Source organism: Cupressus sempervirens, chromosome 6 (genome assembly GCF_028749045.1).
Source record: "Cupressus sempervirens isolate cs-2001-9-10 chromosome 6, ASM2874904v1, whole genome shotgun sequence".
Taxonomy (NCBI): Eukaryota; Viridiplantae; Streptophyta; class Pinopsida; order Cupressales; family Cupressaceae; genus Cupressus; species Cupressus sempervirens.
In genome coordinates this window covers 668053032-668068927 of record NC_143123.1, presented here as the reverse complement: position 1 = coordinate 668068927, position 15896 = coordinate 668053032, and the positions used below count along the sequence as shown (strand labels likewise).

The window sequence follows — 15896 nt, the reverse complement described above, 5'->3', positions numbered from 1 at the left end:
CAATGGTTTCCAAAAGTCAGTTGAGAAGAAGGACATTACTACACCTACTCTAAGCACATCTATTCATTCATTGTCAGAAAGAAGAAAGCTTAGTGAAGATATTTATGAATTAGTTAAATATGGAATAGATGATGATAGATTCATGAAAATATCATTATTTTCACATGCCAAAGAAAAGGAGAAGTCAAAAAACAAATATGAGAAGCATAAGATGATACTTGAGAAGGCATCTAGACAAACTGTAGAAAATATTGCTGACACCATCTCAACTGCAAGGTACTAATATTGAAGATGATTTAAATTAGGTAATTGAATATTTTTACTCACATTTACTACATGGATTAAGACAACAAACATTAGAGCACAATAAGAGTTTGAATATTCACAATTCCAAAAGGTGTGTGCAAACATTGAAAATGATTTGCATGTTATTGATGAATGTATTAAAGACATAAAAGGATGTATTTTTAAAGTAAGGAATATGTAAATTTCATGTAAAAGGTCACACCATTATGTAGAGGATGCCACAAGGTGCATAAAAGAAGATGGAGATAATCTAGAACAACTAGCCACTAAATTTGAGCAACAAGAGTTGAGTGTGATTTTGACGTCTTTCACACTTTGGATCATCAGAAGATAAAAGGTATGGGAAGAGATTAAATCTATTGAGGAAAAAATTGAGCCCTATAAACTATATACGCTAGGATCTTGAAACTTTGGAGGACTCAGGGAAATCATTTGAAAAGTTTACTCCTATGGACCTAAATAGAGCAGAGACAACGATATAGGTTATTTGTATTGTTATTCATTAAGTAGAATCAATTAAGAAGACATGAGACAAAAAATATGAAAATTAAGGGAAAATTTTGAAAACATTTTGAGGTATGTAAAATAAGGAACTTTTTGACACTACAATTTTGAAATGTATATATAAGCAACTCACCTTTTCCATTGATGCCAAAAGGAGATTGATAGAATTTGAAAATTACATAAGAGAGGGGAGTAGTAGAATCAAAAAGATATATATATTTTACATGGCCACAATTTTGTTAAGTTTTGAAATTTAAACTTTTTGAACACTTAGCCAATTTTTCACTAAGTGTTGCAATTAATGTCAAAGGGGGAGATTGTTGGAAAGCTTTCTAAAGTAATGTTAGCCCTAGTTATTGAGTTGCCATGATTAATCCTTTGTTTTTCTCTTCAGTTGTCAAAATTCACCTTTTGAGTAATGTGTGGTCCCCCCCCCCCCCCAAGATATTATTTTAAATTAGTCATAAAGGTTGAACCTCATTGTGAAATCCTTGTGAAGTTCTTATGAACCTCTTTGAACCTTGGTTCAAAGTAGTTCAAAGTGGTTCAACCAAATTTTTTTGGACTAACTTTTGTCTTGCAAGTGGGACCTACCAAGTGTGTCATTCATTTTCTTCTAAACCACTTTGAACCTCTTTGAACTTTGGTTCAAAGTAGTTCAAAGCAATTCCAACACTAGGAATCGGCATGAGAATGTGAATGATGTTTGACATGACAATTGTCCTAAAGGTTCAAGAGATGATGTAAGCATTTCCTTTGAATCATCGCCGCTTAGTATGGGTGATAAGTTGGTAGTGTAAGTGAAAAGAGCCAAATATTTTATTTTGAAGGATAAATCGCATTGTCATAAGGATAATAATGATTCTAAAGACACTTCCCTCAAGTGAAAATTTAATGAAGAAACATCATGACTCCTTGAAGTGTGCATACTAGCCCATGATAATATTGCCATAAAAACCTCATCATTTGGTGGTACTTTCCCTGGTATGCTAGCTTTTCTTTAAAACCAAGTATGAAACTCATTTGTCTTTATCCTGCTTCATGGTAAATTGAGAGATGAATAATGGGAGAAGAAAGAGAATTATTTGGGTTATTCAGTGGTTTATAGGTGATAGCTGAAAAGTCTTTCCTTTCTAATTCTGTAATATCATTTTTCATTCAGAAGAAAGGTTTGGAAAACTTGTTTTTATTTTAAAAAGAATGAAGTCTATCATGCATTTTTTTGGAAATACCTCTAGTATTTAATGCTAAAAACCTATAATTTCCATTACTAATTTGATGGGGGTTGGGGTTGAGAAACTTCATGAAAGATTCCTAGAGAAAGATTAGGATATAGAATGTTTGGAAGTTCTCACAAGTGGTCTCCTCAAAGAAACCACCTTCCCTCTTGCATTTCTAAGTCTAGAATTACTCCAGTTTTGTATAAACCATTATGATGTAAAAACTAATAGTATCTTAAACAAATGGAGAAGCCTTGTTGTCTATAACTAGAGAAACCATCTTGTCTATCCTAAAGTTGTCAGAATGTGCCTTTGTTAGTTTCATCCCTACCCAGTCCATGGTTCAATATTGAGAGGACCCTTCAAAATATCACAACAAAATGTCCATGAAATGGAATTTTTTTTTTTATAGGGGAGGTTCAAGAATACCTAAAGCAATCACTAAGGATCATATGAAACCCCATATACATGACTTGATGGTTTTGTTACATAGAACAAAGGGGGCATATGATGTTTTGGTTTTCAAAGAGTGAACGTTTCATTAGATAGATATTGTTTTAACTAGTAAATAATTTCTAGACTGGGAAAAGTTGATAGCTAGTTCATTCAGAATCCAACTCAAGCACACACAAACATCTAAATAAGAGTTTCACATGTCTTCCTATCTGACTTACTTCCTTTCACATGCTAGTGATCTCACCTCTATCCTTCATAAACCTTGGAGTGAGGATATAATGATATATCAATATCGTCTCTTACTAAGCAAAGATAGAGTGTTAGAGGATTTTAGGAGAGTACATGAATTTTTTTGGGAAATGTATACCTTAGTATTGTTAAAACCTCTATATAGAGGATGTCCCAAGAGGCTCAAAGATTGATTAAAACCTATGGAAGTTTCTACATCTAGTTTCGTAGTGTTGGATACAATTGTCCAATTGTGTGTTGTCTTTGATGTCACACAAATGTCATATCAATTATTAGTTAGTGCTTACCAAGCTCACTTGGTTAGGAAGACAATTTTCCTTGTCTATCGAGCGTTCCTGAAGTTTACTCTATGAAGACAGTGTCTAGCAAGCTCACTCAGGCGTTGAAGGAAATTATGGCAAGAAACAATATTAACTAAGTTCACATGGTTAATGAAGGGAAAGTTGGATAGAGTCAATGTTCAACAAGTTCACTTGGTTGCCAAAGGATTTTTGCAAGTTCATAGTGATAACCGAGCTTCTGTTGATTAACACAGAAAATCGTCTTAGAACCAGTGTTTCCCCAGCAGGGTTGTCTAACAAAAGATTTTGTTGTTTTGGCATGAGAAGCTTAATTATTTTAAGTATTGGTTCTAGCCAACTATGGTAATGATTAGTGGTCATTCTAATTTGTATTGAGCTGACTTGACAATCTGGAAGGTATAAATAAAAGGTCAAGTTGAGATTTCTAGTATGTGTGTGCAAATGTGTTGATTGAATTAAGAAGGAAAGAGTGAGAGCGAACTTGAAGGATAAGAAGATATCCTTGTGGAGTAGAAAAGTGTTATTTGATCAGGAGGGATCAAGTATGAAGCATAATAGAGATCTATAATCAGCAACTTAGTTGCATCACAATAAAGTCATTTTATTGTTACTCTGTAACCATTGTAGCAGTGATCTAAAATCTCTTAACAAAGTTGGTTTAACAACTAGTTGTAAATCCTCTAACAAGGTGATAGTTCCATTGAATTGTTTTAAGACCACTTGCAAGGCCACTTCTAACAAGGTGATTAAATATTCTAATAGGGTCACACCTAACAGTGTGTTTTGTAACCTTTAACACGGTTGGCTCCTAATAGGGTTCACTCTAGAAGAGTGAAAAATAGTAACTAGTTACATTAGTGATTTTTCCCATATTGGATTTCCACATTAAATCCTGGTGTCTCATGTGTTCATGCTATTTCTCTTATGCTTGCAAAATTAATTATTGTTAATATCTTAAGATCTGTTAAAAGTAATTCACACTCTGCATTTACTGAGTTATAGTATTTTTTGAGTGCTTACTGAGTAACAAAAACAATCAATTTTATCAGTCTAAATTTTATTATTGACATCTAAGGGATGTGGGATATATTTTAATGGCAACTAATTCACCTCCCCCTCTCAGTTACTCCTTCTATTGTGATATTGCTATCAGGATTTAACTGTGTGAGTTTTGAGTCAAACTCATTGACCCATGTTTCATGAGTAGTGATTCAACATGAATCCATCTCTCATGAGAATAAATGGAACACTTAGCACTCATTGGATCTAGGTGATGCTCACATGGGTGAAGCACCAGGACTTCGTAGGAGGTCACCCATCCTAGTACTACTCCAGCTTGAGCACTCTTAACTACGAAGTTTCCTCCATGGTTAAACCCAAAGATTTCAAACCCATTTGAAAAACCTTCACCAAGTGTTGTGACTTATGAACCATTCATTAGGAAGCCCCTTAAGCTCATCAATTGATAAGTAGGAGATAATTTCCATAGCAAGTCAAATTGTGATATTGCTATCAGGATTTAACTGTGTGATTTTTGAGTCAAACTCATTGACCCATGTTTCATGAGTAGTGATTCAACATGAATCCATCTCTCATGAGAATAAATGGAACACTTAGCACTCATTGGATCTAGGTGATGCTCATAGGGGTGAAGCACCAAGACTTCCAGGGAGGTCACCCATCCCAGTACTACTCCAGCCTGAGTGCACTTAACTATGGAGTTTCCTCCATGGTTAAACCCAAAGATTGCAACCCCATTTGAAAAAACTTCATCAAGTGTTGTGCCTTATGAACCATTTATTAGAAAGCCCCTTAAGCTCATCAATTGATAAGTAGGAGATAATTTCCACAGCAAGTCAAATTGTGATATTGCTATCAGGATTTAACTGTGTGATTTTTGAGTCAAACTCATTGACCCATGTTTCATGAGTAGTGATTCAACATGAATCCATCTCTCATGAGAATAAATGGAACACTTAGCACTCATTGGATCTAGGGAATGCTCACAAGGGTGAAGCACCAAGACTTCCCAGGAGGTCACCCATCCCAGTACTACTCCAGCCTGAGTGCGCTTAACTACAAAATTTACTCATTGGTTAAACCCAAAGCTTGCAACCCCATTTGCAAAACCTTCACCAAGTGTTGTGCCTTAGAACAGTTCATTAGAAATTTTTGGAAATAGAGGAGTAAGTAGGAGATAATTTCCACAACAAGTCAAATTGTGATATTGCTATCAAGATTTAATTGTGTGATTTTTGAGTCAAACTCATTGAGCCATGGCTTTCTAATGAATGGTTCATAAGGAACAACACTTGGTGAAGGTTTTTCAAATGGGGTTTCAAGCTTTGGGTTTAACCATGGAGGAAACTTTGTAGTTAAGCGCGCTCAGGTTGGAGTAGTACTAGGATGGGTGAGCTCTTGGGAAGTCCTAGTGCTTCACCCTGGTGAGCATCACCTAGATCCAACGAGTGCTAAGTGTTCCATTTAATCTCATGAGAGATGGATTCATGTTGAATCACTACTCATGAAACATGGGTCAATGAGTTTGACTCAAAAATTACACAGTTAAATCTTGATAGCAATATCACAATTTGACTTGTTGTTGAAATTATCTCCTACTTATCAATTGATGAGCTTAACGGGCTTTCTAATGAATGTTTCATAAGGCACAACACTTGGTGAAGGTTTTTCAAATGGGGTTGCAAGCTTTGGATTTAACCATGGAGGAAACTTCATAGTTAAGCATGCTCAGGCTGGAGTAGTATTGGGATGGGTGACCTCCCAAGAAGTCCTTGTGCTTCACCCCTATGAGCATCACCTAGATCCAATGAGTGCTAAGTGTTCCATTTATTCTCATGAGGGATGGATTCATGTTGAATCATTACTCATGAAACATGGGTCAATGATTTTGACTCAAAAATCACACAGTTAAATCCTGATGGCAATATCACAATTTGACTTGTTGTGGAAATTATCTCCCACTTACTCCTATATTTCCAACAATTGGTATAAGAGCTTTTGGTGCTTTTAGGGAAGGTTTCAAGGACCTAAGCTAAAGATCAAGATGTCTTACAAAAGAGAGATTCCAAAGCTAAATAGAGACAACTTTTCAGCATGACAGGGACTCATGAGACTTCATCTGGCCACCATTAGTGATTTAGGCTTGAAATGCCTTGATGAAAAATACAAAACTCCTACTGGTACATTATCTATTGGAGATCTTGCTAAGAAAAAGAACCATAACATAGTGATGGTTGATATTGAATTTGCTCTCAGCTATGATGAATTTGATGAGATCAAAGATTGCAAAATTGCTTTTGATATGTGGAACAAGCTAAAAGACATCTATGGTGGTGATAAAAATGTATGGAGAGCCAAAGCAAAAAGCCTTAGAGGACAATTTGATTAGATGAGAATGGGATAAGATGAAAATGTTGCCAAATATGTGGAAAGAATCAAAGCTAGTGTCAATGCAATCAGAGCTTCTAGAGGTCAAATCAAGGAAGAAACTGTTGTAAGTAAAGTTCTCAGAACATTGCTTACTATCTATGCAATAAGAGTATTTGCTATTCAAGAAAAGAGATGTGATTCAAATCACAAGTTAAGTTTGGATTTTTTAGTTAGAAGATTGACAACTTTTGAGCTAGATAACTTTGACAATTATGTTCCAGCCTCCAAAAATGTTGAGTCTGCATTTGAAGCTAAAATTTCACTCAAAGAGAAAGGTAAGAAAATAAAGGACATTCAGTTAAAAAGTGAAGAGGAAACAAAGGAAAGTTCTAACAATGATCTTGAAGTTGTTGAAGCTTTACTTGTAAAGAAATATTCTAGAGGTAGAGGAAAGTACAAAGGTAAAGTTTGTTTAATCTGTTTTTCATGTGAAGAAATTGGTCACATTGTTGCTAGGTGCCCAAACAAAGAGAGACAGGATGAGAAGAAGTATCACAAGTACAAAAACAAAAAGGATTTCAAAAATTAGAAATCATACAAGGAAAAAAGTAAGAAGACTTTTTTTATGGCAAAAGATTCTGATAATAGTGAGGATGAAATAGTATACATTACTGTAAAAGATGAATCTAATGAAGAAGAAGATAAGATGCCATTTATCTCTCATGTTAGTAAAAATGACACATGGATCATAGATAGTGGATGTTCACATCATATGACTGGAGATAGAACACAATTTGAACACTTTGAACATTATGATGGAGGTAGTGTAAGGTTTGGAAACAACGAACCTTGTTGTATAAAAGGGAAAGATTGAATCTCATTAACCAATGAACTTGTATGTGACAATGCCTATTGGGTTGAAGGACTGAAACATAATCTGCTAAGTGTGGCATAGCTAATCAATATTGGATTCAAGGTAGAATTTATGCATGGCAAGGTAGGCCTACTGGATGACAAAAGGAATCTGATTGGATCAGGTAAACAAATAAGAGATAACCTATTTTATCTTGATCTTGGTGATTGCTCATGTTTTATTGCTCAAATGGAAGAAAATTGATTATGGCACAGAAGATTATGTCATGTAAACTTTGATAACATGGTCAAGATAAGAAAATTCAAAAAAGTAAGAGGTATCCCTAGTTTGAAGAAACTAGATGTTGCTTTATGCAAAAATTATTAGATTGGCAAATGGGAAAGACTAGTTTTAAGAGAAAAAACTATCAATACGAAGATGTCTTGGAAATTGTACATACTGACCTGTGTGGACCCATTGTAATAGGAAGTTATAGTGGAGAAAAATTCTTTATTCTTTTTGTTGATGACTATTCCAGAATGATGACTATTATGTATCTTAAAGAAAAGTCAGAAGCATTTGAGAAATTCAAATGTTATCTAGCAAGAGTAGAAAAAGAAACTAGAAAAAGATTGAAATGCTTAAGATCAGACAGAGGTGGTTAGTTCATCTCCAATAAATTCAATAACTTTTGCATTGAAAGGGGAATCAAAAGAAAATTATCAACCCCTAGTGCTCCCAAGCAAAATGGAATAGCTGAAAGAAGAAACAGATCCATCATGGATTGTGCAAGGACTTTGATGATTGAAAAGAATGTTGTTATCAAATACTGGAAGGAAGCCATCAGTACTGTAGTTCATGCTTTGAACTGAGTTCAGCTGAAGAAGGACTCACATAAAACTTCCTATGAATTATGGTATGGTTACAAACCCAATTTAAGTTACCTAAAAGTATTTGGAAGTAAATGTTATATCTTGAAAGAGTCTAGAAAAGGAAAGTTTGATGTGAAAGGTGATGAAGGCATATTCTTAGGATATTCTTGTAGAAGTAAGGCATATAGATGTTTGAATTTGTCTACTCATAAAATCATAGAAAGTGCACATGTGAGAATTGATGAATTTGCAGAAAAGACTAAAGAAGAAAGCAAAAGGGAACCATAAGATTACATAAGATTTGTCTACTTTGAACTTGATACATTGTTGGGCACATCTAACAATAAAGAGATTTCACCTCCCAAGTCTTCCTCAGCTACCGAGTTGCAACAAGTATAAATCAAGTCACAAGGACCCAAGTTATAGTCTGAAGCTACCAAGTTAATGCCTACCAAGTCTGAATGACCCAAGCCAGAAGTTGAGATTCAAAATAAAGATAGTGCAATTCATTCAAAAGGCAAAGAACCTATATTGGCCAAGTATATCATAAGGTAGCATGCACTTGATCAGAATATTGGAGATAAATTAGAAGGTACTATGACAAGAAGTAAGCTAAAAGGTACATGTTTACTTGCTGATTTTGAATCTAGAAGTGTTAAAGATGCATTGAAAAATGAAAGTTGGATTGAGGCTATGAATGAAAAAATAGAAAAAAAATAGAGAAGAACAAAACTTGGACCCTTGTTCCTAGCCCTAAAGATAAAAATGTGATTGGAAAAAAATGAGTATTCAGAAATAAGCTGAATGAGGATGGACAAGTATCAAGAAACAAAGCTAGATTGGTATGTAAAGGCTATTCTCAAGAAGAAGGAATTGATTATGGTGAGACTTTTTCTCCTATTGCAATATTAGAAGGTGTTAGGACCCTAATTGCATATGTTGCTCATAGAGGATTCAAAGTATATCAGATGGATGTTAAATTTGTATTTCTCAATGGTATTCTTGATAAATAAGTCTACATTGAACAACAATAAGGTTTTGTTGATTTAGACAAAAGGACATGGTCTGCAAATTACACAAAGCACTATATGGTCTGAAACAAGCTCCTAGAGCATGGTATGAAAGGTTACATAACTACCTTATACAGATTAGTTTTCAAAGAACTAATGATAATAATAGTTTGTATATTAAGGAAGGACTAGATAACAAGATTGTATTGGTAGAGATATTTGTGGATGATACTCTATTTACAGGGAATGATGATCTATGCAAAGAATTTTTAGAAAAAATGAACAAAGAGTTTGAAATATCCATGTTTGGTAAGATAAAATTCTTTGTTGGATTATAGATATAGTAGAACAAGAATGGTATCTACATTACTCAATCTAAGTATATCAAGAAGATACTCAAGAAGTTTGGAATGGAAGATTCAAAACCAGCTGGAACCCCTATGTGTACTGGACTCAAGCTTACCAAAGATGATGATTCCAAAGAGGTAGATCAGACCTTATACAGATCAATGATTGGAAAATTATAGTATGTAGTTCATGCAAGGCCTAATATTTCTTTAGTAGTTGGGATAGTGGAAAGATTCTTAGCTAAACCCAGAGAAAATCATATGATATCAATCAAAAGAATCTTGAGATATTTGAAAGGCACTGAAGACTATGGATTATGATACAAACTTGGAGGAAACTTAGACCTAAAGGTATTCACTAATGGTGATTGGGCAAAAAATCTTGATGACAAAAAAAGTACAAGTGGTGGATCATTCTTTCTTGGTAAAAGGTTGGTATATTGGACAAGCAAGAAGCAAAACTACACATCCCAATCTACATCAGAAGCAGAGTATGTAGTAGCAGCAGTGAATTGTTCTAACATTGTTTGGTTTAAACAGTTGTTGGAAGGCATGAAGGTTGAGATCAAAGAATCAATTGTCATGTTCTATGATAACACCAACACAATCAACATATCAAAGAACCCAGTGATGCACTCCAAAACTAAGCACATTGCTATAAAATATCACTTTGTTAGAGAATTAGTGTAGGATAAAGAAATCAGATTGGAATATCACTAGTATATTTGACCTCATTTTTCGACCAATATTGGTCAAAATTTTGACCTAGGTTGGTTGAAATTTGGACCAACCAATTGGTTAAAGTTTTTCTCATTGAAATTTTGACCAACTTATTGGTTGGTCAAAATATTGACCAATCCGTTGGTCAAAAACTTTCTAGAGCCTTGGTGCAATTTCTATCAGGCATTCATTGAAATTTTGACCAATGCTTGGTCAAAAACTACCAGGAATTGGTTAAAATTTTGACCAATGCTTGGTAGAAAACTTCTAGGAAAACTAATGCTTGGTCAAAAACTTCCAAGCATTGGTTGAAATTTTTACCAGTGCTTGGTCAAAATCTTCCAAGCATTCTATAAAATAGTTCACATGCCTTACCTATGATTTGACATTTTGCATGCATCCTGCACTCTCTTATCCTGATGATGGATTACATAAAGTGATTTGAAACAATGATGCTAAAAAACACACACAATCAAATCCAAAATGAACTTGCATTACAAATGGATTCTGGAAATTTGATATTGTTTATTTTGCATGCATGTCTACTAGGACAATCACAACTTAAACTTCGTATTTGTTGATTGCATAATATAGTTTAAGAACTCCTCACTGATTAACTTGCACCACAGATTGACAATCTTCATCTTTGTTGTCGGCTCCTATCCCCTATGTGAGTGCTGATTTAGAAGCTGAAGCAGAAAAAATAAGTTAAAGCATGTTGAATAAGGTTTGTAATCTCAACTTGGTCAACAATGTTTATTTAAGGGCTATGGATTGGGAAATTCTTCAATGTTCGATAATTAGGGGCAGCATTGCATGATTTTTTAAAGAAAATAAATGCTAAAGAAAGATCAACAATGGATTAGAGACACAAATTGATGCTTTTAAAATAAGTTGGCCACTAGATTTGACAAATGATATGAAATACATTGCACTTCAAAACCAAAATTATATTAAAGATGCATCATTTCTTTGATTATGGTCATTTTATTATTAGGATATATTCTCAACTTATCTTGATTAGTAATTTCACAATGCTTTAGAAACGAGTAGGAGTTTTAGTGATATATTTGCAATACAGACTATAAAATACATGATCAAATCAATTATACAACAAATATCATTATGTATCAATAAAATTTTCATTTACAGAAAATAGATTTATAGAAAACATCAGAAGATGATCATAGAAATGATTCAATTAAATAGAAATACTTATCCAAGGTCTTTTGAAGAAGCTACAGACAAATATGCATATAATCTATACTACCTTTCTTTAAGAAATGTACGTCTACAGGCAATTTTATATTTTTCAATCACACATCGTGAATTTTGGGCCTCTCCTCTAGACTGATTTCTAAGGTCCTATTGGGTCTAGTAAAAATGGCTAGATTTCAAACATTAAATACAGGCAAATCCTAAAGCTCCTAGAAATTAATACTTCAGTTAGATAATTTTGGTTTGTTGATTTTTCTTTAAGGATGCATATACATTTTAGTAAGATAAATTAACTAAAGCAACCATTTAACTCACACTGTTATCTATAATGTATTCAACACACTATTTATGATTGTATACTAGCCATATATAACAAAATATGTAGTTTATGCTTCTATGACTCTTCTATAATCGTCACTATGATCAGATTATTCATACTTGTCGAATCATTTCTTCAATCTTCCGTTGTGCATCAATATCAAAAGGATCGGCATTAAGAAGTGCCTGCCACATACAAAGTCCTTAAAGAATTAGAAAAGAAAAAAGAGGTAGTACCTTAAATAAGAAAAACTCTATATGTCTCAAGCTGAAGGTTAGAATTAATATAAGTACTGATTATAGATTGCTACACATTCTAAGTAAATATCAAAATCAAAAGAGGATTTTTCATGATAAAAAAAATTCTTCAACAAACAAAGAAACAAACAATCAGTATCCTATTTAAGTAATGACATCACTTATTTAATTCATCTACAAGAATACATGAAAAATTGAAATGAATTCATTAAGCACAATAAGCACTACCATGGAAAATCTAAATGCCAAAGCAAGCAAAGAATTAATTTTTCCACTAGGAAAACCTTCATTCAAACAAGCACAACCTAGAAGTTCAAAACCATAAGTAGAATGTGCAAGGTCAATAAAGAATAAAAAATTAACTTACTAATTCTTCTTGTTGTATACATTGTTGCTACAACCTTTCTCGATGGTGTCTTCTAAGAATGTTTTGAAAAGCATCTAAGTTATCCCCGAGAATAGCCTTTGTGAATTCTGGATATTTCTGCAAGATTTTAAAGTTAAAATGGGAACTAAAAAGATAAAATTTCTTTCGAAATGCAATGCAAGGAAGGCTCTGGGACTTAACTTCCCACTTCATAGATGCTTCCAACTATAAATTAGAGATCAATAACATTTTCCTTAACAAAATACCATTCACAAACCAAAGAATACAAAATCTCTATGCAACTCATGTAGTATGTGCATAGCCTCTTGGGATTTAAATTTCAAGTGGTAAGATTTTAGAAATGGCATTATAGGCTAAGTGAAAATACCTCCAAATTGACCCATATGAGAACACTTATCTCAGTTCTCTATGATATGTCCAACACTGGAAACAACATTTAAAAAATGCTGAATTCAACAAGAAGAAGAAACCAAGTGTAGCTTTAAATTATTCAAAGACCTTACAAAATTGATTTGCAATTATTTTAAGCCTCTTGATCAAATAAGCATATAGTAATTTATTTATAGAAGGAAATTTAATCTTGAAATAAATGTTAGTTAGACAAATCCATGAAAGGAAAAAAATGATGACCAAATGTGGGGCAATAAATTAGCCCAAAAAACTACTAAGTTCAACACTACATGGGAAAATTGTGAAAATAATAATTAAGATTGATTCGTATCTACAATCATGAAATTTTATTCAAAATCAATACAGTTTGAGCATAATAGCTACTAGTAGTAATAGAGAAAAACAGCAAGGTATCAATTATAGATAGGCTAGACTACAACAAACACAACCTATTTAGAAGACCTCAAACCACAAAAGGAATCCAATGCCAACCCAGCTTCAACTACCTTCATCCTCCTTATTAATTGAGAAGAAACATTGCCCAACTTTTCTTAAAATTTTAATATATCCCTAGCTTCTTCTCATGAACAGTCATCCATTCTGGAAAGGATGGAGGACTACAATTGCTAGTTTAAAGTACAAATTTTTGCATTCATGAGGAAGGGATAAATCACACTTCAATTCATCAAAAGATTGTTAAGTCATGGGCATGGACTACTAATTGCCACATTATCTATTGATCCAATCCAATATAAGCCATGTGCACTCCATAAGGGAAGTCTTCTTCAGTTGAAGATCACCTTGGTTAGATGAAATTGCCAAGTTTGCTTCTTATTTAGATCATTTTACTTTTGCAAAAGATTGTTTTACTTCTGCAAAAGATGGTGAAGTTATAGTATGCCTATATAGCATCTCTACATATGCCCCTATTTTTGGGTCATTTGAAATCATTAGGTAACTTCATTGTCTTATGCTTCACCCTCAATTGGTAAGCATGTAATCTTGGTGAATTGTTGGTACCTGACATGTGGCTCTTGGTCCTAGCTTTAAGAATGATATAGATAATTCTAGGTGTGCCTAGCAATTGAACATCAATGATGTTAATAGTCTCAATGGAAGCAAGGCGTTGTCAACCCAGAATCTAATAAAGAGTACAAATCAAGCTCGTGATTATTTCTTAGCTCATTTGTATCAAAATAATCTTACATTGACTTCTAATGTAGACTATAAGTATGTTGATACAAGGTTGCACTACAGGCTTTGGTTTCTCACTTTGCAAAAATTGATTCAGGTATTACTGCTATTGGGAAGCAAGTGTTTGACATTATTTTCAATGGCATCAATTTACACTGGATAGATATCTTCAAGGAAGTAGGAAGCTTCACTACATTTCATTGGCAACAGACTGCTTACAACTTTACCAAGCCAACAATGAGCATAATGTTAGCACCTCTTACTAGAACTCCAATAATTAGTGGTTTTGAGAACTATCCATTGATTCCAATGGATTTCACAATTGAAACATCATAAGTTTTAACTATGAAAGAATTGAAAGAATCTTTTCAAAATCCTGATTGAATGCAATGTAATGGAGACCCATGTGCTACTTTTACATGGAATGTATGGCACTAATAAAGATAGCTCTACTCTTGTTATAACTTGCTTTGATCTTGGGAGTCAAGGTTTAAAGATATAGATTTTTATTAGTGAGAAAATCACCACTTTCTTGACCTTGATAACCCTAAACTTGAGCACTTACAGTTTGAAAGGTAGTATTTTTTTGGAGCTTGGACAAGTATCTCTTAGAAAAGGGGATTTGTTGAATAAACACAGGCATGATTCTGAACAGTCTAGGCTTTTGACAACTTCAACTAGTATTACTTAATGGAAATGAGATGGAAGGACAAGTCCTTGAGGCTTTGTAGGTCATTTAAAGATGGATCCATCATCTCATAACACACTAGACCAATCAATCTTAAAACATGGCATGGTTTGTGTTTTAGTAGTTCTGGGCATATCAGTGCATGAATATATGAAAGTGGCTATATTAAAAGGCATTTCAAATAGCTAGTTATTCCCTCTTTGTAATTGGGTGTGAAAAGAAGGAAATGATGATTATAGAGGTGCACTCCACAATGAGTAGGGTTTACATCATGGTAAGTGCTTAGTCATTGCAATCAAATTTATTGTAGTACACCTTGGGAATGTCCCCCTTGGTCAACCAGTGCTAGAAGAGGAGGTCCTACCCTCCTAAGTAATTGGTCCTAAAGGGCACTACTTGGTCACAATGTGGCAGGTTTTGGCCCTAAGTTTGACATCCCTAACACTTAAGAAGAGACATACCTTAAGAGATTTGGTACAAATACCCTCAACCCTCCTTAGGTTACTACCAAAAAAACCCCACTTTGGTTCTAGAAAACAAAAAATAAAATCACTTTTAGGCCATCCCATGATTAAAAAGCAACCACTTTTTATTTCCTAATTTTTTTATAGTAATATTTAATATTTGAGAATGTTTAATAGTAATATTTTATAGAACAACTTTCCATCATTTCAAATATGCTTTTGTACACAATTGTCTAATATTATTTTGTTTATGTGATCAAGGTAGCATGTAATTCTCCACTTTTCTCTCTCTTAAAGCTGGTTAGGAGAAGTGCATAGAAAAAGCATTTAGTTCACTAAAAATCCTCTATATTTCATAGTTTCTTCAATCTACCAAGTGTCTGCCAAATCAAGGTGCTGACTCCAAGTTTGGGTTCAAACTCAGCATGCCAAATCTATTCTATGGTCAAATCTAGCAAGTATGATCATGACTAATTTTTTGTAGAGATTACACATGTTTCAAACTTGTATCTAAACTTTAATCTTATTATACTAGTTATTTATTTCCTTTTTTCATTTAGTTTAGGATGGGAGAATAAAGTGTTGGTTGTTGGATGAGGATAATGCTTGGTCACATAACTTATTTCTTATTCTCTTGTACAGACCATTCTTGTGCATAGAAAGTGAGTTCTACCATTTTCACTTTAAAAGAACCATAAAGAAGCTACTGATACTGTCATTACCCCACTTGGCTAAATGAAAATCAAAGC

General features: G+C 33.7%; 1 pseudogene; it reads left to right on the top strand.

The window, feature by feature from the left end:
- LOC149553957 (receptor-like protein 4) overlaps positions 1-14726 on the top strand; it is a 39006-nt pseudogene extending 24280 nt beyond the window's left edge.
- The last annotated feature ends 1170 nt before the right edge of the window (positions 14727-15896 follow it).